Genomic DNA, 25,976 nt, shown 5'->3' on the forward strand with positions numbered 1-25,976 from the left:
CTTTCATTTTATTAAATACTAGAAATTTAAAATATTTAATTTCAATGGGAAAAATAGTTGACAACTGTCTCTGTCTTCAAAACTTATCATATCAAAGTTAAATCTATAGTAAGAAGAATACATCTTCTGTTATATTAATGTAATTGTGCTAATAATCATTATATATAATAAATTGCAGTGGCTCATATATTACTCTATGATACATAAAGCCTTTAAAAACCATTATGTTTAAAACAAATATCTGATTTAAGTGGATTGATTACAGGTTAAAAAATACACTAAAATTAAAATTTTAAAAACCTTCATGAAATTATAGACTTCTAGATTACAATTATTTTAGAAAATATTTCAATTTTTCGATTGTCAATAATTATTGAGTGTTCTACTCTTATGTTCTACCTATTTACTTATTTTATTACTCTCTGTTCATAAAGTATTTCAAAACAACTGCAAAATGCTACTGACTAATAGAAGCCTTCAAAAACTTACAACACCCATATATCAAAACATATATCAAATGGAAAATCAGTGAATCTCTAAATTCCTCCAGACGTATGGTTTACAATGAAGTAGTTTATTGCTGAATAAACATTAATCTCCGACAAAGGCAGCAAGTGCCGTTTCTCCACCTCTAGATGTTTTCTAATTCATATTCTTCGGCTGAAAGCAAACACATCAGTTTGAATTTGCTTTACTCCTACATACTCTCAGTTCAAAACATCAAGAGCTTCCATCATTTGGCAAGCCATAAAGCCTTGCAATTGATTTTTGTCATTATTATTCTGTATTATCAATTTGGGTACTCTATCAAAATCAGCAGGTTGGGCTTTATAATTTAACTGCTTAATAATAAACATGAAGTAATACAAGCCTATACCCCAGGTTTTACATTTGCAAATTAATAGTGCATTTGTATATTATAATTCTTCTTTTGCTCTAAAGCAAGATAATACACTTAAAGAATAATAAAGCTTTATAATTAATATGCAATTAAGCAGATAAAACACTGATATATACAACCATATAATGTGCTTCTGAAATCTAAAATATAGTCATCTGTAAAAGAAAGCTATATCTATAACAACTAAAAGATACAAAATATCCATATATGGAAAAGTTCTGTAATGATACAAATATACAGAAAGTCTGTGGGAATCTGGCAGTGGCTGCTGATAGGAATTGGTGCAAAGACACATAAGGTCATATAGCCTTACCCCTTGATCTTTACCCATGTAATGGAAACACCAATATCCTCCCCTGTCAAGCAAAAGAAGACTCCAAGGATTCATTTTTGTTCCAAGCTACACAGCTCAGAGGACTGGTGACTAGAGGTTTCACACATACAAATATATTTGTTTATTCACTTAATAAACAAATATTGACAGTTTGGCATCGATTACACCAAAATCGAAAAGATATAATTCCTACTTTTAGGAGGTCACTTCCAAGTAAGCAGAGTATATAAATGGCACCGTTCGAGGGATGTATTAGTTTTCTATTGCTGAATAACAAATTACCCCAATTTAGCAGCTTAAAACAACACACACTTGTCATCTCTCTGCTGCTGTGTGTCAGGAATATGGGCATGGCTTAGCTGTGTCCTCTGCTTCTTGGTCTCTCACAAGGCTGCAATCAAAATGTTGGGCCAGAGTTTGTGGTTTCATTTGAAGGTTCAACTAGTGAAGGATTTTCCATACTCCCTCGATGGTTTTTGGCAGCATTCATTTTCTGTGGGCTGTCAGACTGGGGGCTGTAGTTCCTTACTGGCTGTTGGACAGAAGCCATCCTCAGCTCCTTGCCATGTGAGCCTCTCCTACACAGCAGCTTTCTTCATCAAAACATGCAAGCCGGGCTTCTCTGGTGGCACAGTGGTTGAGAGTCCACCTGCCGATGCAGGGGACATGGGTTCGTGCCCCGGTCCGGGAGGATCCCACATGCCATGGAGCGGCTGGGCCCATGAGCTGTAGCCACTGAACCTGTGCGTCCAGAGCCTGTGCTCCACAACGGGAGAGGCCACAACAGTGAGAGGCCCGTGTACCGAAGAAAAAAAAAAAAAAAAAAACATGCAAGCCAAGAAGTCAACAGAGAAAGCTTTCCAGCAAATTGGAAATCACAGACTTTATAATCTAACCACATAAGTAGCATTCCATCTATTTTGCTATATTCTGTTGGTTAAAATCAAGTTACTAATTTCAAACCACTCTCAGGGGGAGGGGATTACACAAGGGCATAAATACTAGTACATAGGGATCATTGGGGGCCATTTTATTTTTTTATTTATTTTTTATTTATTTATTTTTTTTGGCCACACCACATGGCATGCAGAACTTACCCAACCAGGGACCGAACCCATGCCCTCTGCAGTGGAAACGTGGAGTCTTAACCACTGGACCACCAGGGAAGTCCATCACTGGAGGCCATTTAAAAAGTCTGCCTATCACAAGACACTAAAATGATCTCCTTCCCAACAGTTATTTTTACCACCAGTGATTCACGCTAAGTTCTCTACTAGTGGAATCACTTCGGGGCACTAAAAATTTGTGTCTTTATTATACAAATATACTACTGTAGCTAAGTTAGATGATTACTTATCCTGTGAGTGTCACACTGTGGGATATAGAAAAGACAATCTTTTTTTTGTAGATTTATTTTTGGCTGCGTTGGATCTTCGTTGCTGTACACAGGCTTTCTCTAGTTGCAGCGAGCAGGGGCTACTCTTCATTGTGGTGCGCAGGCTTCTCATTGTGGTGGCTTCTCTTGTTGCGAAGCATGGGCTCTAGGTATGCACGCTTCAGTAGTTGTGGCACACAGGCTCAGTAGTTGTGGCTCACAGGCTCTAGAGTGCAGGCTCAGTAGTTGTGGCACACAGGCTCAGTTGCTCCGCAGCAGGTGGAATCTTCCTGGACCAGAGCTCAAACCCATGTCCCCTGCACTGGCAGGCAGATTTTTAACCACTGCGCCACTAGGGAAGTCCCAAAAAGATAATTTTTTAAATTTATTTTTTATTGAAGGATAGTTTATTTACAATGTTGTATTCATTTCTGCTGTACAGCAAAGTGACTCAGTTATACACATATATACATTCTTTTCTTTATATTCTTTTCCATTATGGTTTATCCCCAGAGATTGGATATAGTTTCCTGTGCTCTACAGTAGGACCTTGTTGTTTATCCATTCTAAATGCAATAGTTTTCACCTACCGACCCCAAACTCCCAGTCGTCCCTCTCCCTCCCCCCATCCCTTGGCAACCACAAGACTGATCTCTATGTCTGTGAGTCTATTTCTGTTTTGTAGATAGGATCATTTGCATCATATTTTAGATTCCATGTGTAAGTGATATCACATGGTATTTGTCTTTCTCTTTCTGACTTACTTCACTTAGTATGATAATTTCTAGTTGCATCCATCTTGCTACAAATGGCATTATTTCATTCTTTTTATGGCTGAGTAGTATTCCATTGTATATATGTACCACATCTTCTTTATCCATTCATCTGTTGATGGACATTTAGGTTGTTTCCATGTCTTGGCTATTGTGAATAGTGCTGCTATGAACACAGGGGTGCATGTATCTTTTTGAATTATAGTTTTGTCCGGGTATATGCCCAGGAGTGGGATTGCTGGATCATATGGTAATTCTATTTTTAGTTTTTTAAGGAACGTCCATACTGTTCTCCTTAGTGGCTGTATCAATTTACATTCCCACCAACAGTGTAAGAGGGTTCCCTTTTCTGCACACCCTCTCCAGCATTTATTGTTTCTAGATTTTTTGATGGCCATTCTGACTGGTGTGAGGTGGTACCTCATTGTAGTTTTGGTTTGCATTTCTCTAATAATTAGCGATGTTGAGCATCTTTTCATGTGCCTATTGGCCATGCCATCTGTATGTCTTCTTTGGAGAAATGTCCATTTAGATCTTCTGCACATTTTTCAACTGGGTTGTTTTTTCGTTGTTGTTGTTGACTTGTATGAACCGTTTGTATACTTTGGAAATTAAGCCCTTGTCAGTCCCATCATTTGCAAATATTTTCTCCCATTCCTTAGGTTTTCTTCATTTTGTTTATGGTTTCCTTTGTTGTGCAAAAGCTTGTAAGTTTGATTAGGTCCCATTTGTTTATTTTTGTTTTTATTTCTATTGCCTTGGGAGACTGATATAAGAAAACATTGTTACAATTTATGTCAGAGAAAGTTTTGCCCTTATTCTCTTTTAGAAGTTTTATGATGTCTTGTCTTATATTTAAGTCTTTAAGCCATTTTGAGTTTATTTTTGTGCATGGTGTGAGGATGTATTCTAACTTCACTGATTTACATGCAGCTGTCCAGCTTTCCTAGTACCACTTGCTGAAAGGACTTGTTTTTCCCATTTTACATTCTTGCTTCCTTTGTCAAAGATTAATTGACCATAGGTGTGTGGGTTTACTTCTGGGCTCTCTGTTCTGTTCCATTGATCCATACACCTGTTTTTGTGCCAATAGCACACTGTTTTGATAACTGTAGCTTTGAAGTGTTGTCTGAAGTCTGGGAGGGTTATGCCTCCTGCTTTGTTCAGAAAAGATAAATTTTGATATGATGAAATAGCAAAAGAAATTTTGCAATATGAGTTAATGGCTGGGACAATCAACCTAGTGAATGCCATATAGAGAGGAAGGGAGGTGAGGTCACCTTAAGCCTTCATTGATTGTCTATTACCCTAAGATATTAAGGATAAGGTGGATAACAATAAGGCTACTCTTATTACCAGCTTAGTTATAGTCCCTACATATTTCTGCAGTCAGACCACTCTTAACCTCTATGGTTACTGCTGGTGATTAGATGTGTAAAATTCAGAATAGTGGAGAACTCTTCTCTGCAGATCCTGCACTGGCAGGTGGATTCTTAACCACTGCGCCACCAGAGAAGTCCCTAATTTCAGTTTTAAAAATCAGTATTCCTAGGTAAAAGAATAATTCTGGATATATTTTCAAATAAATAAATGATATATTTAAGTAATCTTCTTCTGTCATCCAACCTTACCTAAGTTTGGACTAAACATCCATTTGCCCAAAATAGGTAATAATTTACAGAAAATAGATAAGAAACACAGCTACCTTTATTTTACAAGTTTAAATGAAGCTATGTTACTTTGTCCTCAATGCTGTGAATCAATCATACAAGTTGGGGCAGAGCTTAGTAACTGTTCTCCAAAAATCTGTGTTTTCATGTCTCTGTGTTTCTTCCTATGCAATGAACTGACTACATTTTCCCAGCTGCCCTTGCTGATAGGAGTTCTGGACAGCGAAATCTGAGTGCAAGTGACATGTTCTTGCAGGCTTGGCCCACAAAACTCTCATGCATACTCTTGCACTTTCTTTTTCTCTTCCAGATACCAGGAATTAAGGCAACTATGGCAATCTTAGAAACCGTGTGTTAAAGACAGTCTCTTCCAAACTGGGTCCCTAAACAATTACATAGAAAATAGCCTCCCCGTTGACTGTTCCCTATCCAGGACTGTTCCACGAGCATTAAATAAACTGCTATTGTGTGGGGAGTTTTGTTGTTGTTACAGAAGCTAGCATTACACCTACTATTATATGCACACAACTATGTAGGGATTTGGATCAGAAATATATAAACTTAAAATAGAATCTCCCAGTTATCCAAAATATGCCCCTTATTGTGAATTATGCCAATAATTTGAATTTGTTTATATGAATACTATTTACTCAGAAAAGTAATTATTATCAAATTGTTACTTCCTTTAAGAAAGCATATCAAGTACTTAAATATGTCCATATGTAGCAAACAATATCACGGTGTATTAAATCTTTTATCAAATTTCTCTGGTCATTTGTCTACCATAATGTTGGAGACGGGGGCATTAGAGTGGAGATGAGAATGCTAGCAGTATTCTCTAGTCATATGAATTTAGGAAGAACAATCTCGTAGTACATTATAGCAACAACAACAACAAAAACTCTTAAACTAGAATTAATTTTTATTACCAAGTAGACGCTCTGAAAATTGGGTTTATAATAGAATTACTGGCAGACTGTTAACCATAATGGCACAAACGAAAAGATTGTAGCGACTTAAAATGAGTTTTTTTGGTTTGGGAATCTGTCAAAATAATAAATCGGCTGTTTTTTATTTGGCTGGTTGGTTTCTACACTAATGCTTTATTAAATATTCAAAATCTGTGGTTCAAACTAATTTCCTATCACCTCACCTAAGATTTTAAACACTCAACGTTGTAAATCTTTTGAAACGGCATTTGTCACAGTAGATAAGCAAGAGGAAAGAAAAATGCAGAAATGAGCTGCCTACTGAGTTATTTACTTGGAATAAGTGGATCCTACAAAATGCTTGACCTAGAGTATTTAAGTATAACAACCCAGGAGACAATAAAACATGGGTTACACAGAGAGTTCATCAAAATTTTATATGAACTCTACAGAAGGAAAATATTAACTCAGTGATAACCTGAAAGCTGTAAAGTCATACTATTAAAACCAAAACAAGAAACTTGAAAAGATATTAGACCAAAACTTTGATAATTGTACTCATTATTGGAGAAATAAACAAAGTTAAAATACAATTTAATAGGCTACATTTTAATAGCATTTCCCAGCTTGCAAAATTTATATCATTTTATTTGCACTGTAGGTAAAACCTAAGTTATTACTACTTTACAGATAAATAGAATAAACTAATAGATTCTTTAAAATACTATTTATGTAACAAAACAATAATTTGGGATGCTTCAGGTCACTTATCCTTGATTTATTTGAAGGACAAAAATAAGTGGTGTTTTCCATTCTAAATTACAAAGCATAATTTTATGGTTCATTTAAAGCACATACATGTTTATGAAAGTTGTGAAGAGATTAAGGAATTTTGCCAACTTCTCACAATTTGTTCAACTAGAAGCTGTCTTCTCTGGTTGCTAATCCAGTGCTTTTATTGCTAGTAGCCTGCTATAACACTTTTGTCTTTTCAGTGTACTGCCTCAATCAAATTACTCATTAATATTTATATATCAATTAATCAAATAAGTGCACTTACCTTCTATATAACAGACTCTGAATTATACTAGGTGTGGGAGTTACAATGGAGTAGATATCACTCCTGCCCTCATAAGGCTTAGAGTCCAGGAGGGAACATGCACACTTTCTAAAGGAGATGTTGGTGGCATCTGTGTGACTAGGCAACAAGACACACTTAATTTCCTCTATAGCATATTCCATTTATTATGTAAGTCCCTGTGACATCCACCATCACTGAGCAATTAAGTAGTTAATACTACAAATCTTGGCTTATGGCTGTGAGGACCAGTGAGTTTAACTCTGGGTGAGCTGAAAAGAAATATGTGGTAAAAACTTCATCCCTTCAAGTGACATATACCTCCCTCTCAATAAAGGAGTGAGTGCCTTTATCTTACTCTCCCCTCCCCCCATCCTCCCAGCTAGATCCATGGTTGTGTCTCCATATGAGAACTCAGTCCTGTCACCATTTACTACTTCATTTAGTCATTCTTTCAACTAATACATACTGAGCACTTACTATGTACCAGAGTCTACTATAGGTGCTAAGGATAAAGTGACAAAACTGAAAGAAAAATCCTGTTATTGTGGCGCCTACATTCAGAGAATAAACATGTCAAATAAGTAAAATATATAGTAGTTGAGTGATTCTATTCAGTCTGAATGTTGGGTGCCAAGAAGAACAAGAAGTAAAGCAGAGACAGGAAGTATGAACTGCAGCAGGTAGGAAGCAGGGCTGGTGGGAGTTTCAGATAGGGAGCAGAGATTATGCCCCCAAGGATAAACTGGGAGATTCGGACTGACATACACACAATACTATACTACACATAAAATAGAGAACTTACAGGAACCTGCCGTATAGCACAGGAAACTCTACCCAAATACTCTGTAATGACCTATATAGGAAAAGAATCTACTAAAAAAAAAAAAAAGAGTGGATTCCAATAAAAATTAATTTAAAAAAAAGAGTGGACATATGTATATGTCTAACTGATTCACTTTGCTGTACCCCTGAAACTAACACAACACTGTAAATCAACTATATTCAAATAAAATTTTTTTTAAAAAAAAGAAAGAACAGCAAAAAAAAAAAAGAGAGATGATCCCTCCAAGAGGGCCTTGATTCATGTTGGTGAAGACATGAAATAAAGCCATGATGATTAACGCTGTGTCAACGTGACTGGGGCAAGGGATGACCAGGCATGTGGTGAACCATTTTGGTGTGTGTCCAAAGGGCGCTTCTGGAAGAGCCTGTTATTTGATTTGGTGAGCTGAATAGATCAGCTCCCCATCCCCAGTGTGAATGGGTGTCATTTAATCCACTGAGTGCCCAAATCAAACAGAGTGGGAGGAAGGTGAACTGGCTCTCTCTCTACTTCAGCTGAAACATCATCCACCTTCTCCTGCCCTTGGACTTTGGCGCTCCTGGTTCTTGGGCTTTTGAATTAGGACTTATATCAGTGGCCTCTCAATTCTCAGGCCTTCAGGCTCGGACTGAATTACACCACGGGCTTTCTTCGTTCTCCAGCTTATAGCTGGCAGATCATGGTACTTGTTGGCTGGCTTCCAAAACTGCATGAGCCAATTCCTATAATAAATCTATCTATTATCTAGCTAGCTAGCTAGCTATATATATATATATATCCATCCTCTGGAGAATTCTGGCAAATACATAAGGAATTTCCTCAAGAAAACATGAATACAGCAAGAAATACACCACTAACTAGGTCCCCACTGTGAACTCACCCTCCCCAGCTGCAGAACCGCTGCCACAGTCCACAAGCCCTCGAGCTCCCTTTCCCGTGTAGGGCCTTTTAACCCTATTGCCAGGGCTGGGTAGCTCTCTTGCCATGTGTCTCAGCTCCTCTCAAGACCCCATGATAGTTAACAAGTTGACAAGTGTTAATATCTTACAATGTTCCAAGCACTGTTCTAAATATATTACATAAATAACATACTTAATCCTTATAACAACCCTCTGAAGTAGGACCGTTAATATCCCTTTACAGAGGTAGAAACTGAGATTAGACACCTCATGTAAGGTCATACATCAAGGAAGAGACAGAGTTGGCCTTGGAACCAGTCAGCTGGACTCTAAATTCTGCGCTGTTGTCTTTCCATCCAGGAATGATCTGGTGCGAGGGACTGACCTCCGCCCTTTACCGTTATTGCTGAATTACGTCACAGTGCTCTTCCTAGGAGTCTTGTGGCTGTCTAAACCTGCAGTCCTGACCCATCTTCCAACCCAGTATCTTAGTTCCATAAACGTAAGGTCTGGAAAGACAGCCTGACCCGGGAGTCTAAACTGCATGCCTGACTGCCTGCAGCTGCAGACACTCCCTACTAACTGGACATCACTTTCCAATAGTTTCTGGCACAAGGCAAAGACCATAGTGACCTTTGGATGCTAGAACTGACTGCTTTGTTGCATCACCAGAGCCAGGCCTTAGATCCAGCTGGATCCCATTTCTCTACTTAACAACTGTTAAGAGAGTAGAATAGCAAGGGTGTGGTAGAGTATGCGGGGCCAGAAGAGCAAGGGAAAAATACGAGCTAAAGGTGGCTGAGCACTACCTGCGACTAGGCACCGCTCTAAGTGCTTTACATGTAACTCATTTAAAGGGAGATATTCTCCCTCCCCAGCCATCTTCACGTGGGCCATGTCAGGTCACAGCCTGAAAGAGCTTTCCTCCTGAGGGAGTTTCTGAGGTGGAGAAAAGAGGAGTCCAAGGCACTCTGAGTTTCTTTGAAACTTGACTGGAGTCAGAAGAAAAAAAAAATCAAAACAGAATAATGCTCTGTTTGCCAAAGATTAAAAAAGAAATCTTGAGACACACTGTTCTTTTGTTCTGGAAACCACCTGAATGAGTTACTTAGTTATGCAAATACAAAGCAGCTGATATCTGTGGCTTCAAGGGGAGAAAGTGCTCAGCACAAGAAAGGGGGAGAAATCATGTGTAATAGGCTGAGTTGCATCTATGCAAGTTGCTGCTGTTGTTGTTCTTGTTATTATTAGGGGAAATCTATGTTAAGCATGAATTGAGATTACTTATGTCCCTAAAAACTACTGAGTGTTCAAGTGAAGAGTTTATAATTTTGAGCTGATGCCCATAGGAAATCTGAAGCTAAGGGTCATACAAAAGACACTGCATGTGATCAGAGCCATTCTGAGATTCTGACAGTGCACCCAGGTAGCAGTGCAGCCCCCAACAGGGCATAGAGCGTGTCTGCCTACCACCACAGGAAGGATGCAATCACAGCCCTCCAGTCAAGGAACAGCAGTGGAGACCCTGGGGACGCCTTGACATGGTCCTTGGTCTCCTCATGGGATGTGACAGTGGCAATGATGTTGTTCCTACAGGCAGCTTTGGGGACAAGCGGGCAACATCTACAGGCATCCAGGGCCGGGGAGAAACACTTGTGACTCTATGCATGATGATGATTTCAAAGAGATGGATTTGTGATGCATGTAGTGTGCATCACACATCTAAGAGACATTCCAGAATATTTCACACAGGCAGGGAGACATCCAGAAAATCAAATTGCCCTTGGTCTTGGAATTATTGTAATGTGGGCATTAAATATTAGTGCATTACATTTTCACTGCCTGAGCCCTCTAATTACACAACTTCCTAAGCTTCCTCTTTATTAGGGTCTGAAACCAGCCAGCCTGTTTACTATGATATTAAGTCTTCAAAGAAACTGGGCATCAAATACCTTAATGCCCTTCCCAGACCTTCTCAGACAAGGCTTTAAATAATCAGTCTTAGCATTCCTACTTAGTTACCCTGTGGCTACATTGCTGAGACGGTTTTATTTCCTCAGCAACTTCCTCTTTCCCTTATCTTTATTTTTTAAGAAAGAAAATAAAAGAAAAAAAAAGAGATTGTTAATATCTGTGCTTATATAAAGAAAGATAATGATGAGGCTTTTTTCTTTTTTTTTTTCTGTTCAACATTTAAAGAAAATTTTAACAAATTTTGTTTTTAAAAAGTTTTGCACTATGGAATCGATACACTGTCATTCCTTAGGAGCAAAAAATCTCAATTATTAACATATAAGTTGCTACATGGATCCATAGAGTTACAACACTAACAAAAATTTTGATGATAAATAATGTAATGTTAAAATGTATTTGTTAAATGGATGACTAAGATATTGAGCAATACACTGAATGGATGATAATCTGCAAAGCTCGTACTTGAGAGGCTAGAAATGTTTCTTTCTACACCACAACAGATATACATTCCTAAGGTACTATATATACTTTCTAAATTATATGGACAGAAGCAAACACTGAAACCCATGGAGGCCTAACCACAGGGGAAGAGCAGGAGAGATGATGGATAATCATGTTCAATAGGTTTTAAAATGCCAGTACAAGACAAGATCCTAACAGAGATACCACAGTGCCCTAAGTAAACTTTTTATAGTAAATTTTGACAGTGGTAAAAATTGGGGATAAAACATGTCCAAGTCATTAAAACTCTTTATTAAATGACAAATCTACATGAATGGATAAAGAAAGATGTAGTATGTATACACAATGGAATACTATTCAGCCATAAAAAAGAATGAAATAATGCCATTTGCAGCAACATGGATGGACAGAGAGATTATTATACTAAGTGAAGTAAATCAGAAAGGGAAAGACAAATACCGTATGATGTCATTTATATGGGGACTCTAAGATATGACACTAATGAACTTATTTATGAAACAAACAGACTCACAGATGTAAAAAACAAACTTATGATTACCAAAGGGGAAAGGGATGTTACAGGGATAAATGAGGAAATGGGATTAGCAGATACAAACTATTATATATAAAACAGATAAACAACAAGGTCTACTGTATAGCACAGGGAACTATATTCAATATCCTGTAATAAACCATAACGGAAAAGAATATGAAAAAAACATGTATATATACGTATAACTGAATCACCTTGCTGTACACCAGAAACTAACACAACATTGTAAATCAACTATACTTCAATTAAAAAAAAAGAAAAAAAATGGTGCATCTATCAATACAAACAGATTATGCCCTAATGATAAACAGGTAGAAAGTAACCTTGTCCAAACTTTCACTCTCCAAGTATTTACTATAAAGATTGCAAAGAGTTTTATCTCGGGATTTGCTATAAAAATTCTCTATAGAGGTTGGGGAAGACTTCTGAACTTAGAAATTCCAGTAAATATAGACATACTTAATTGTACTTTCAAAAATTAAATTATAGCAAAAGATTCCATAAAATATCAAAATATTTGAAAAATAATTTCAGTACTTTTTTCTGCAGATGACAACTAAATGGCTAATGAGCTATACTATATAAAAATCTCTAAAATTAGTATGAAAAAGACAAGGAAACCAATAGAAAAATGGCAAAGAATAAGAACAGAAAAGTCCTGAAAAGGCAATTCCAAATGGCCAGTAGGTATTTTAAAAGGTGTTTAAACCCACTAGTAATGAGAAAATGCAAATTTAATTTAATTAAAAATGAAATATTAGTTTAGAGACCTCAGTCACACAAAATTTTTAAAAGAGCATTAAACCTACTGTAGAACGGTGAAAGAGAATTCTCATATGATGCTGGTGGAAATGTGCTGTTATCTTCATGTCTGGCAGCATCTATTAAAATGTAAAACATGCCCTTTCTCCTAGCCATGCTATTTCTAGGAATCTCTGCCATAACAGTGACAGCAACAGTTGATAAAGATACATATGTAAGGATGTTTATTGAAGCACTGTTTATACTGACAGAAAAGAGGGAGGGGAGAAGTGAACATGCACCAGTAAGGGGGATAATCAAGTAAATGAGGTCTCACCTTTGCCTTGAATACCATGTAACCAATAACAAGAGCAAATCTGTTTCTATACGCATTTACTTAGAAGAATTTCCATTACAAATTACTGAATCTGAAAAATAGTGCATAATATAATACACATTTTAACAAAAGCCCTCTATAAATACAAATATATGCATATACGTTCATATATACAAATATGCAAATTTTATATGTGATAATATGAGTGTTGAGAAGAGTAAGAATACACAGCAAGTTGTTACCAGAATTACCCAAAAGCGCAGTTATACCTAGGGGAGGGTGAGACAGGTGGAGATAGAAGGACTGCGGGGGGGCGAGGTGGTGAACAAACAGAAGCTAGAACTGTTATCTCATTTATTAAAATAGTATATTATGCCTGTGTTTATATTCCTAAAAAAATTACCAAAAAGTTAAGCATTTAAGGTCAATGGTTCTCTTTGAGAATTGATAAAAACAAAGTACCCAATTCCCAGAAAACATCCACATCTGCACACAGATATAACCATTTGAAGTAGGTTTAAGCAGGTAAAAGATGCCCTAAAATTCATCCATGGATACGAGATTAAGATTATCTCCCAATGTATGCACTGTGGACTAGGGACCATGGAGAAATCAAGTTTATTCCACCAGTATGACATCTGAAAAGATCAAATGGCATTGCTTTGGCCCAAATTTGACTGCTAGAGTCAAAATCATTTTCCCATTGAAATGTAGCCAGTGTGAACTCCGGGAAAAGCTGGTTCAGTCTGATCCATTTGATCAGAATGAATATATCTCCCTCACAAATCATAGTGCAAAGTCCATGTGGTCTTTCTTTATGGCAAGAGAATCTTTGGGCTTGAATTTTTTTTTTTTTTTTTGCGGTACGCAGGCCTCTCACTGTTGTGGCCTTTCCCGTTGCGGAGCACAGGCTCCGGACGCGCAGGCTCAGCGGCCATGGTTCACGGGCCCACCCGCTGCGCGGCATGTGGGATCTTCTCGGACCGGGGCACGAACCCGTGTTCCCTGCATCGGCAGGCAGACTCTCAACCACTGTGCCACCAGGGAAGCCCTGGGCTTGAATTTTTATACAGGAAAAGTTTTTAAATTTCTGGGGAAATGATTTTATTGACCCAAATTAAATTACTCCTTCTTTTTTATTTCCTTTTTTGGCAGTTTAAACGCTGAACAAAAACATCCCGGTAGAAAAGAGAATAGAGTTAAGTGGTTTGGAAATACAGAGGCAATCCTAAAGGTCAGAGTGGAACTACATTTTTCAAGTCCAGTTTTGCCTTTTTCTAACTCACAAGTCTTTCAACTATAATATAGATGTGATTTTTTAAAAGCAGAAAGTTTTTAGAAAAGATGCGTTAAGATGGCCATGTGGTCAGGACCTACTTTCAGTCACAGCCTGCCAAGAGCATCAGGTATAACATGAAGTGCCAAGGTAAGTGGTTATATTTCCTTCTTGCTTATTCAGTCCTGGGGCCACCCCTGATGAAAAGTTACCAAGTTACATGGTAGCTTGGTAATGGGACTATTATAGACAAGGCACTAAATGAGTTCAAGAAACTCATTCATCTTCTTGATTGTGCTTGCAATCTGGAGAGACTGCATTCACTTTGAGTACAATACAAATAAACTTCTACAGCACCTCTGATGCAAACACATCCCAAGGCACTTTCCAGCAAAGTACAGCACTAAAATGTGCAAGTGTACTGTCAGAACTGGTTCAAATATATAGAACTAAAGTTTAGGTTTGAATAAAGCTTTAAATTTAGCATTTTGTCTTCCAGGATAAATCCCATTCAAGAAGTGGGGGAAATTATAAGTGCATGATCAGGCTCAGGAAGTTTTCAACATTCCTCCGCATAAACACTGTACTGCATGATCACAGAAACACCCTCTGGATATTTTATTATCGAGATTTTACATCTGCATTTCATAATAAGCATATCTGTTCCAATCAAGCATTGACTAATTTGCTGTACAAATAACTCTGGAACTTATTTATTTTGAGCCTGTTATCTAGTTTGGCTCACTTCCTTGGTCGACTTTGCTAGATGACTACCAAAGACATGCTCCCTTTTCCTTATGTGGACATGGCCCAGCTGACCATCACCCAGATCATGTTCTTCATATTCATAGCTGCTTACCAATTTGTGATGGCAAAAACAGGAGCCACTGTTTTCTTATACTCCCCTGCTACTGAAAACAACTAGGAAACCTTCAGAAAGGCACTATTTCCTGACATGATACTCAGCATATTTTCAACATTCTATGGAGACACTGGTTAAGTGGCCCGTAGTTCCTCAAAAACAAAAACTGACAAGATACACCTTTCACATGTCAGCACTGATGATGCTCTAAATGTATTTGTTCCATGAAATCTATAGTTTTTCCATCTGAGGCTGGCATCCTCCACTGATCAAATAAACTTTATCTTTGCCAAACTACATTTCATACTGTTCTCTATGTATACATAATAAAAATATGGGGAATTGGTAAAAGTTGTTCTCCTCTACTCAAAATTATTTAATATTTTTACTTGCTTTAAAAAAATATTGCTGCAGGTTATTAAGAAATCTGTGTTTGTGCTACCCATATTATCTTTTATATGGTGAATGTAAATGTTCTTCTGGTGAAGACCATGAATGTAAATTTGCTCATGTTTAAGGAGAGACTTGAACGTGAGAACACAGAGGTGCATTCCTAATCATAAATGCATTCCTAATAGTAAGGGCATTTGTTGTGGGAAAAAGCATGAGGAACAAATACAGATACAGTGATATTATTTGAATTGGTAATAAAGGAAGCATAGGAAGATAAAGAATGAGTCTGAAAGGTTACATGCGCTGTTCACTGATCATCACATCACTGACTTTTATCTGTGATTTCAAATAACTACTTGGCCATCTGACAGATTCCTCAATCAGAGACTTGCTGCAGAAACCCCTCTTCAAAACCACAACAGTTTCCTTTGCACCATCTGAGTCCCTAAAATCTGTGAATAGCCTATGTGTGTTAGTTTCCTCTTGCTGTCTAACAAATTACCACAAATGGTGTTTAAAACAATACAAATGTTTTCCCTCACATTTTTTATAGGTCAAAGTCTGGGCACAGTGTGGCCAGATTTTCTGCTCCAGATCTCACCTGGCTGAAATCAAGGTTTGACCAGGTGTACTTGGTTCCTCTTCCAAGTTCACTGTGAATCATAGGATTTATTTCCTTCCAGTTCTAGGATGGCAGTCCCATTTTTCTGCTGGCTGCTCTTAAATCCTAGAGGCTGCCTGCCGTTCCTTGCTTCATGATCGGTTCTCTGGGCAGGTCACAACATGAATACTGGAATCTGTTTTCTTCCAGACCAGCTGGAGCAAGTTTCTCTGTCTTCCCCTCTATGACCAGCCAGAGAAAACTCTCTTCTTTTAAAAGGTTCATGTGATTAGGTCAGGCTCACCCAGATCATCTACCTATCTTAAGATCAACTGATTTGGAATTCTAATTGCATCTGCAAACTCCTTTCACAGCACAACCTAGATTATTGTTTGACTAACTGGAAAAAGATGTGTTTACACCAGGAATCAGGAATCTGAGAATTCTGCCCTCTACAATACATAAAAATCTCTTTACAGGCACTTCCTCTGAAATAATAAGCAAATCCAATCAAGGAAAGTCTGTCACTCTGTCCTTTTGAGCATAAGATTAAATTTAAGATATAAATATAATATCGATCTGACTTGAAAACTGTTGTGAGGATTATAAATGAGAAAATGGAGAAGAAAGGGCATTCTACATATACTTAAGGCATTATATAGTAAAGTGGTTGGAGTGGGCAAGATGACCAAGATGCCAGTGGTGGGATACACAGGTAAAGGACACCTGCCAACACCCTCAGGTGCTTTGGACTGGAGGCCACACAGAACAAAAACGGGAGCCATTGCAGGACCTGCCCATGTGGCTCAAGACCAAGGGTCCACAGTGGACCATCTGTAGCCCAGAGCCCTGAACTCACCTTCCAACTATTGCTGGGCTCAGCCATATGCCTCCCAGGCTCAGGTACTGCTCTGCCTGTACCCCTGACTGAGAATCTTCCTTTGACTTGTCACATGGCTGGCTCCTTCTCTTCCTTCAGGTATGAGCTCAAACTGTCACAGAGGCCTTTCTTCAGCATCACAGCCACATATCATCCCCTTACCTTGATTTATAGATGCCCCACCTTTGTTACAACCTGAAATCCTCTTATATGTATCCATCTCTCCCAGCAGAGCAATAAGCTCCATGAGAGAGAGGCTTGGTGTTTCCTGCTAATTACTGTGACCAAGTGCTCAATTAATATTATTGAATAACTGAATAAATGAATGAATGAGTAATCTAAAGGTTCACAGCCTCTTGTGGGCAGAAGCCACAGCCGTTTACCCTTCTTCCTTATGTATACAGTTGAAGTGACTTTGCAACCACCTGTATTTACAGATTTCCTGTGAAATCATCAACATCCATGGTCTTATCCTAGAAATGTGGTAGCATCTAAACAAAAACTGGGAAATGTTTATATCTTTACCTGAAACTTTACTTCACAGGAGCTCGGGGTATTTTCTGAGAAGCCAGCAGATACCACAGAAATCTAGGTAAAAAACACATACACAGTGTATAATCACAGGCTTTGATATCAGGTGACTTAGGGTCGAACACCTGTTTCACAGTGTACTCTAGTTGTGTACACTTGAGCAAGATCTCTAAAATCTCTGAGCCTCAATATCCTCTTGTAGAAAAAGATAAGAACGTACTAACGTTAAAAGATGTCTACAGTATATGTACATGAGTGTGTATAATAGGTTTTTAAAAGTAAACTCTTTGCTAGGTACCAAGATGCAATTATCCTGAAGTTTCAAAGTGAGATCTCATGTCAACATATGCAGATTTTCAAAGAAAGTTTTTAAGAACCATCTCCACAACCACTGAACTCCTCATTCAGGTCAAGGATATGAGAAGAGGTCTGAGTAGTAAAGGGGGAGAAGACCTGCAACAACATTTCTTTGGCAGGAGGCACTGCTGAGTTGCCATTCCTCACTCATTCCCTTTGGAGTATAGTTCTATCTCCTCCTGGCTTCAGGCTTAGTGAGAATGGGCTGGCTTCAAAAGGGATAAGAGGAACTTGCTGTGTTCATTTTAGCTCAGGAGCTGATGGCTGAGGGTCTGGCTCCTGCACAAAGTGTCTAGAAAGTAAGACAAGGGCTGACAAGTGGTGGTAGAGCAGAAGAGGGTATCTGTGCTGCTGACTCAGAGTTTGTCAGCCTAGCATGCCTGATCTGGGGGAAAAAGAAGCCTTCTTATTAACCTAAGTTCAGAGTTTTAAATGTTTTGAGCTGAGTGTTCTATCAAATGAATCGAGACCATATGGTAAGACTAAAAGAAGGGCTAAAGTAAAAAAAAAAAATCTATACACTGCTATATTGTGTGATATTTTAAGCAAAATGGACTCACTATTTTCATTAATAGGAAAAGTTAAATCATTTAAGAAATGACAGTACCAGTCCAGTACATACTCTACAGTAAAAGACAGATTCGCTTCCTCTCCAAAAACTTTTTTGACAGAAATTACAACTGTAATGAAATACATATATATATATATATATATATATATATATATAGTGTGTTGTATGGAATAACCACAAGCTCCAAGGGGAGTTACTTATTTGTCAAGAAAGATGATCGTTTCCAATAAGCAAGGTGTTCCCAGTGTCAATTCTGCTGATATTAAAGGGAGAGAGGACAGAGAAAAGGTCATCTAGTTTGGAGATTGTTAGATACCTTTGAAAATACAGTCTCTAAGGTGTTCTGTGGGGAAAAGAAAACATTGTGAGGAATTAAAGGAGAATAGGAAGGAAGAAATGGAGACACTGACTGCTAACATTCTGGGGAAGGAAGACAGCAAAGCAATATGATGGCTTTTGAGTATATCAGAAAGATCAAATGAGGGGGAAGCTGTTTGAGAGGATGGAAAGAGGTCTGTGTTTAACTGCAAACCAAGAAGAAGAAACCAGGGCAAGAGAAAGATTAAAGATGCAGAAGAAAAAAAAAAGAAGAAAAAATGGAGGGACTTCCCTGGTGGCGCAGTGGTTAAGAATCTGCCTGCCAATGCAGGCGACGTGGGTTCGAGCCCGGTCTGGGAAGATCCCACATGCCGCGGAGCAACGAAGCCCGTGTGCCACAACTACTGAGCCTGTGTGCCACAACTACTGAAGCCCACGTGCCTAGAGCCCGTGTTCCGCAACAAAGAGAAGCCACCACAATGAGAAGCCCACACATCGCAACAAAGACCCAATGCAGCCTAAATAAATAAATAAATAAATTTATTTTTTTAAAAAAATGGAGAGGTTTGCACTTAAATGAAAAGGACTGAACATTATCTTTTCATAAGAGCTACTATGCATTTTGTACCGCCTATAGGCTACACATTTTACTATACATATTTATATAAGTCATCTCACAACAATCTGGTGAAGTAAGTGTCATTATGCTCATTTTAAAGGTGAGAAAACTGAGGCTTCCATGGTTAAATTCTTAACTCAAAGTTACACAAGTTTAGCAGGCTCTACAATGTCTGCTCCTCTCACTATCCCACTCTGATTTTTAGTTCTTTTTTTTAAGAAAGAAGACAAATCAAATAGATGTCAAAGAAAAAAATACACTGAGATTAAGACGCGGGTAATTTAGTGACCTAACAAAATAACTTCTATGCCTCCTAATAAAGAAGCTAAGGTAATTTTTCAAGAACATGAAAGAAACAGGCAATTGAAAGCTAATGAGAAGTGGAGGTTTGGAATAATTAATGTAGGAAATATGGTAGAGAAGTCACAGAATGTTCATAAAAATACTATGATCTCTTATTTCTGCCAAAAACTAAACAGGGGCCCTAAACTGAGTCGTACATGAGCTCCTGGGCAATCTCACTCCAGTAATTACCATATTTTTAGTCACACATATTATTGATTTGATACTCAACACATCTTTTCTTCAGATTATGAATGAAGATTCAGAGATGACAAAAATGAAGTGACGTATGCTATGCAGTGGTACAAACAAAACCAAGGGAATCCAAGTTTTGAAACGTTTATTTTTCACCAACTCATACTACTTTCTTGTCTAGTGAAATTAATTCATTTCTAAAAGTTACTTTGAAATTGTGTTTACAAGGGGCACGAAGACTGTCAAAACATTGCTTTATGTTTTGAGAGAATAAATGGTAGAACAAAATGAGATTGTTATTAACCTTATAGTCCTTTCATGAGCCTCCTCTTTCTGTGAGAGAAAGGAGATGCTAGTAAAATGCTTTCTTTGCATTTTGCCGACCTAACAGAAGATGACTTTATTTAAATTATAGCTCATTTCATTGCCATGGTGCTATATATTAGAAATTGATTACCCCATTTCTTCTGTAATAGCTTCATTATATTTGGGGGGAGCCTTTCTTTTATTTTTTAAAATAAGAAATAATGAGTGTGAAATAAAAGTGGAATCTTTATTTTTATTGTGTCTATGATTTCAAATAAAGCATACTAAGTATAATTATAGCATGAAATTGAATTTCAGGACAATTATTATTTTCTGAGTAAAATAAGATTGCTTACAAGGTTTTTTCTTTTTAAATCAAATGTCACTTATTGTCAACTTTTTAAAGCTTGATAATAAGTCTGACAACAGTTTTCAGCAAATAGAGAATTGGTCAAAAGTGCAAACTCTTCCTAGCTCTATATTTTCTCAGTGATTTTAACATGCCCCTGTTCAGTGTAGAGCAGTGTCTTTTATGATTTTTTGAAATATTTTCAAAGTTTTAATTAGCTAGATATTCAGTATTTTTTAAATCTCTAAGCTGGTAAAATTTTGACTTAAACTCTTAAATAATAAACATTAACAAATTCCTGAGGTTTGGGGGGAAGGGGGAAGCTAGAAATAAGCAAAGGAGAGCACAAGTTAAATGACAGACAGTTGTCTGAATATTGAATGCCTTGCACTGCTGTTCATGTTCTCTTTAGAACTTATCACGTGGGATATAAACTGAACTGAAGTGGTTTGTCTGTGCCCTTGAAGAATTTTCAGTCAAAGGGAAAGTTCATACATAAGTGAAAATACTGAAAAAGGACACCAGGATGGCATATTGACACACTCATCATCGAGCGAAAGAGCCCACTGATCTGGGTTATCCCTCTGAGGGTTTGCAAATAGAAATGGCGACTGAAGATGAGGTTAGTTACCAAAGACTGACTCCCCAAGGTCAGGGCCATGAGAAGCACTATGGGAAATAGAGGATTTAAACCAAGACTAAGCTGCCAAAGCAGGATTTCTTCTTGCAACATATGCTGCATTAATTTCCCTAAGCGACATTTAATATACTTAAAAATTCAGTCCTTACACTGCTTCCTTAAATTGAACAATATGCTTTATTTGTTGAAAAATTTTTTATAGAATCAACCGTGTGTGTTTCTTTATTCAATTATTATTTGAGACAGGAATCTGTGACTTCAATATTAAAAAGAAATGCTCAGCTAGAATAGGCAGCTACAAGCTATAACAGTAATTACAGACACCACTTAAAGAGCAAGAGTGAAAATACTACTAAAAAAAATAGTTTGTTTTTAATCCAAAGATGTCCTGAGAACTCTGAGGACTCCATGTCTTTAATGAATTCCATTCTCAAACAAGTGTCTAACAGGATTTTTCTAATATTGAGAGAAGAAAAGGAAAAAAATTGTGCTGTTATTAGTCTTCATATTCATATTCTAGAAGCATCCTAAAATAATTTTGATGGTAAACAATACTAACCAAATCTTATGGTTTCATTAGGTCAATCTCAGTTCTTACCTCCTTGCCCTGCTCTCCACAAAACTGTGAATCTGAGATCAGAGACTATGATTCAATAATTCTTGTGCCTGGAAAGAAGTAGGTGTACCGTGAGTAACAGTAAAAGAAATAAAAAATAGAGAAAGAGAGGAAGGAAAGGAGGAAGAGAGAGAATGGAAGGGAGGGAGGAGTGAAGGAAGGAATGAAAAAAGGAAGGAAGGGAGGGAGGGAGGGGGGAGGGAGGGTGAGGAAGGGTGGCAATAAGAAAGAGTGTAAGGAAAGAAGAAAGATGAAAGCAATTTTGAGTGGGAAAATTGGGGAACACAGAACAAAAACTCACAGAAAGCCCAGGCACCCAAGCTAGTAAAACAATTTTAAAAGAAAAACAAAACTATTTACCCAAAAACATAGGCAGAAACCTGTATTACAGTCTTTGAAAGGAACCTGTAATACAGTCTTTGAAACTGCTGTTGTTAGGATCCTATTAAATTCTTGGATAAGATCCTATTAAATTCTTGGATAAGCATCCTCTTCCTCTGCAGTTCCCACCTTGTGGAGAGAGAGGAACAGAGATCTATCCTGACAGTTACAGTATCCAGGATGGTAAATCAACATATTAAGAGTAAATAAATGTCTTCAGTGTGACTTGATTCTTACCATTTTTACCTCTACCATTTTTAAACAGTAATAGACCTATGCAGTGTTACATATTTGAAGTGGAAGAGGGAAGAATTTATTAACACCTCCCATAGAGCCATTTCCTCCAAATGCCAGACCTTTCCTTCCAGCATCAAGAAATCAATCATGCATGTGCAGAGACAGCTGTGGTTCTCTGGCACTACATCCATGGGATAATGAATTTGTAAATGTAGTCCACTCACTATTTCTGAGACTTAGGGAAACTTAAGAGACTTTAGGACCCCTATGAATGATGTTCTTGGGTACAAAATAAAAATATCTTGAATATTTGGCTCAGAAGAAGCTCTTCATTTTTTCTTCAGTCGCTTCAAAGTTTATTTTGTAAATAAAGATTCATCTTCACATGAAATTCTGAAAGTTTTGCAGTATGCTAATGAAAGGAATTTTGACCTTCAGGATTGTGTTTTAGAACCTGGAGATGTCTTTTGTGTATGTGTCTATTCGCCCCAGGAGGTGTCCAACAAACACTCAATGTATGCATCTTTTGTTGGTTGGGAAACCGGTCTGTTTATTACTATGAAGTTTGAATAACAGGACAGCCTTGAGGCTGACAAAGCTCTTGGAGTCCTATTCAAGGAAATAATGAAAACTAGGGATTTTAAAGGATGGGAATTAAAGATACGCAATAATTTCAGAAATCAATTCAGGAAGAGAAATGAGCAGGGAATGCCATTAGTCAGCTAAAAGTCAGGTACACTAGTAGAAATGCCCAAATGTTAAAGCTGCTATACCCATAAATTGTCAGAACTAGGGTAACTACACAGTCTTTGCCCAAGAGAGTCCTGGTTTATGACTATTATACAAGGACCCACATGATTTAGCATTCATCCTAGAAATTTTTATTTTTTAATGAAGAATCATTAATAGTTAAAACAAAATAAGTCAGAACGCCTTTGATAGACTTTCTCTTTGTACTTCCAGCTTTGACACGGCCTCACATAGACCGTATGGGGCACATGTACAGTGAACAGACTTCTCCTTTAGTGGGTGGTTAAATCAGTGAGACTGAAACCCACCTTTCTTTTCCCAATCTTTTCCAAATGCACCATAACTAATCCGTTCCTCTCAAAAACAGCTTATGGGTTCTCTGATAAATGGAAAGTTCTCAGCAATCCCACTTCTGGGTATATACCCAAAGGAAAGGAAAACAGGATACCAAAGAGATACTACATTCCCATGTTCACTGCAGCATTATTCAAAATAGCCAACATATGGAAATGACCTAAGTGTCCATTAATGAATAAATGAATGAATCAAGAAGATGTGGTATATATACAATGGAATATTATTCAGCCATGAGAAAAGAGGAAATCCTGCCATTTGAGACAACATGGATGGACCTTGAGGGCATTATGCTAAGCGAAATAAGCCAGACAGCGAAAGACAAACACTGTGTGATCTTATTTACATGTAGAATCTAAAAACAAACAAACAAAAAAGTCAAACTCACAGAAACAGAGCAGAAAAGTGGTTGCCAGGAGCTGGGAGGGTGGGGGAAATAAGGAGAGATTGGTAAAAGGATACAAACTTTCAGCTATAATATGAATACGGTCTGAGGATTCGATGTAAAACATGGTGACTATAGTTGACAGCACTGTAGTGTATACTTGAAATTTGCTAAGATTGTAGAACTTAAATGTTCTCACCAAAAAAAAAAAAAAAGTAACGATGTGGAGTGATGGATGTGTTAATTAACTAGGTGTGGGGATCCTTTCACAATGTATATGTGTATCCAATCACCACAATGTTCACTTTAAATATCTTTCAATTTTATTTGTCAATTTTACCTTAATAAAGCTGACTTTTTAAACGAAACATTCTCCAACATTAGCAGCTGTGATCCGCCAGCTCTTTCTACTCTTAGTATTGATAGACGTATTCTAATTACTGCCCCTGCAGGCCACTTGGTCTAACAGACAAATTGGGAGGTAGCCTGTTCCCCAACTTGTGAAATGCAAGAAGCCACCTGACTGAAAATCAGTAGGGTCAGTGAGAACACAAAAAGGTATAGGCTAAATGTATGCAGCTTAAATGCAGGGATAGTGGCTGAGTAGTTTGGCCACAGAATATAGATAGAGTTTTTTGGGTTTTTTTGAACTCACTGATTAATCATTGGGCTCTTCCATCGTTATAAGACTATGGTGCTGCCCATCAGTATAAATTAGTAATAAAAGTCATTTCTGATGTGCACCAATGTTTCACTAGATGTTTTTAGAGAAAATAGAATGTAATGATTAACACTATAGACTCTTAAAGATAGATAGATAACTTGATTGGAATTCCAGATGTGCTATACCAGCTTAAGGACCTTGAACAAATTTCTGTGTCTCAGTTTCTCACCTATAAAATGATGAAAATATTGCTGCCAAGTTTACAGAAGTGAGTTAAAAGACCAATGAGTTAATACAGGTAAAACACTTAGAACTGCATGTACTTGGCACAGGGCTATGGAAGTGTAAGATATTATTGCTTATTAAGCAACTATTATATGCTGGACATTGTACAGGATCTAAAGTTAAAACGCTGACTGCCTTCCATTTTAATAGAATTCTAATTCTCGATTATAGTATGTCCAACTATGTATGAAAAATTTTGCTTTTCCCTCTTCTTTTAGTGAAGGAAAAGAAAAAATAATTCAAAAAGTTTCAAAAGAATTTATAGAAAAAATAATTTTTTAAAAAAATACTGTAAGCACTCCCCTGGTGGTGCAATGGTTGAGAGTCCGCCTGCCAATGCAGGGGACACGGGTTCGTGCACCGGTCCGGGAAGATCCCACATGCCGTGGAGCGGCTGGGCCCGTGAGCCATAGCCGCTGAGCCTGCGCGTCCAGAGCCTGTGCTCCGCAACGGGAGAGACCACAACAGTGAGAGGACCGCGTACCACAAAAAAAAAAAAAAAAAAAAAAAATACTGTAAGCATTAAAGACACAGTTCAACTGGGCATACTTTTTATTTCATTGCCACCGTTTCTAACAAGAAATCCTTGGTAATTATGGGAAAACTTTATCCAGGGAGAACATGGGAAACAGAACTAACCTACAGAGAGAAGGTAATAACTTCCATTTATTAAGAGCCGACTTTGTGCCAGCCACTGTTCTTAGCACTTTGTGGACCTAACGCGTTCACACAACTCCAAGAGGTCTCTTACAGGTTGGGTGGGTCTCAAGATGGAAATCCTGGCTTCATGCCCTCCAACAACCCACAGGGCAAACTGGATGTGGGGCAGATAGCCAGGGGAAGATTCTGCCTCCCAAAGCACTGTTGCTTCGGGTTTGTTTTTATGTTCCTCTGAGTAATCAAACAGCCACAGAGGAGGAGTGCTTATGGGATAGGGGGCAGGCAGGAGAGGGGTGGAACTCTTGGGGTAACAAGAGACCAAATTCCAAAAAAAGAAGAGAAAACCTCCACCCCAGGCTGCACTTACTCTTAGATTTTACTCCCCGCCAAAAAAGCAGGACCTCATCTTGGGTTCAAGGAGACACAGAAGAAGTACAAAACTGCAGCAGCAGAAACTCAATCAGCTTGGGAGGCCTGCCCAGACACCTTGATGGCTGCAACCGTCACCACTCCAGAGACAGTGCCCAGGCACACCGCCTGAAGGATGTTAAC

General features: G+C 37.9%; 1 long non-coding RNA gene across 1 annotated transcript in view; it reads right to left on the bottom strand.

Moving 5' to 3' along the window:
* LOC125962809 (uncharacterized) overlaps positions 1 to 17,454 on the bottom strand; it is a 150,790-nt gene extending 133,336 nt beyond the window's left edge. Inside the window, exon 1 of the long non-coding RNA XR_007474554.1 lies at positions 17,390 to 17,454. This is a non-coding gene — a long non-coding RNA (uncharacterized LOC125962809). The remainder of the gene's footprint in view (positions 1 to 17,389) is intronic.
* Positions 17,455 to 25,976: the final 8,522 nt, after the last annotated feature.

This window comes from Orcinus orca, chromosome 21, assembly GCF_937001465.1.
Source record: "Orcinus orca chromosome 21, mOrcOrc1.1, whole genome shotgun sequence".
NCBI classification, from domain to species: Eukaryota; Metazoa; Chordata; class Mammalia; order Artiodactyla; family Delphinidae; genus Orcinus; species Orcinus orca.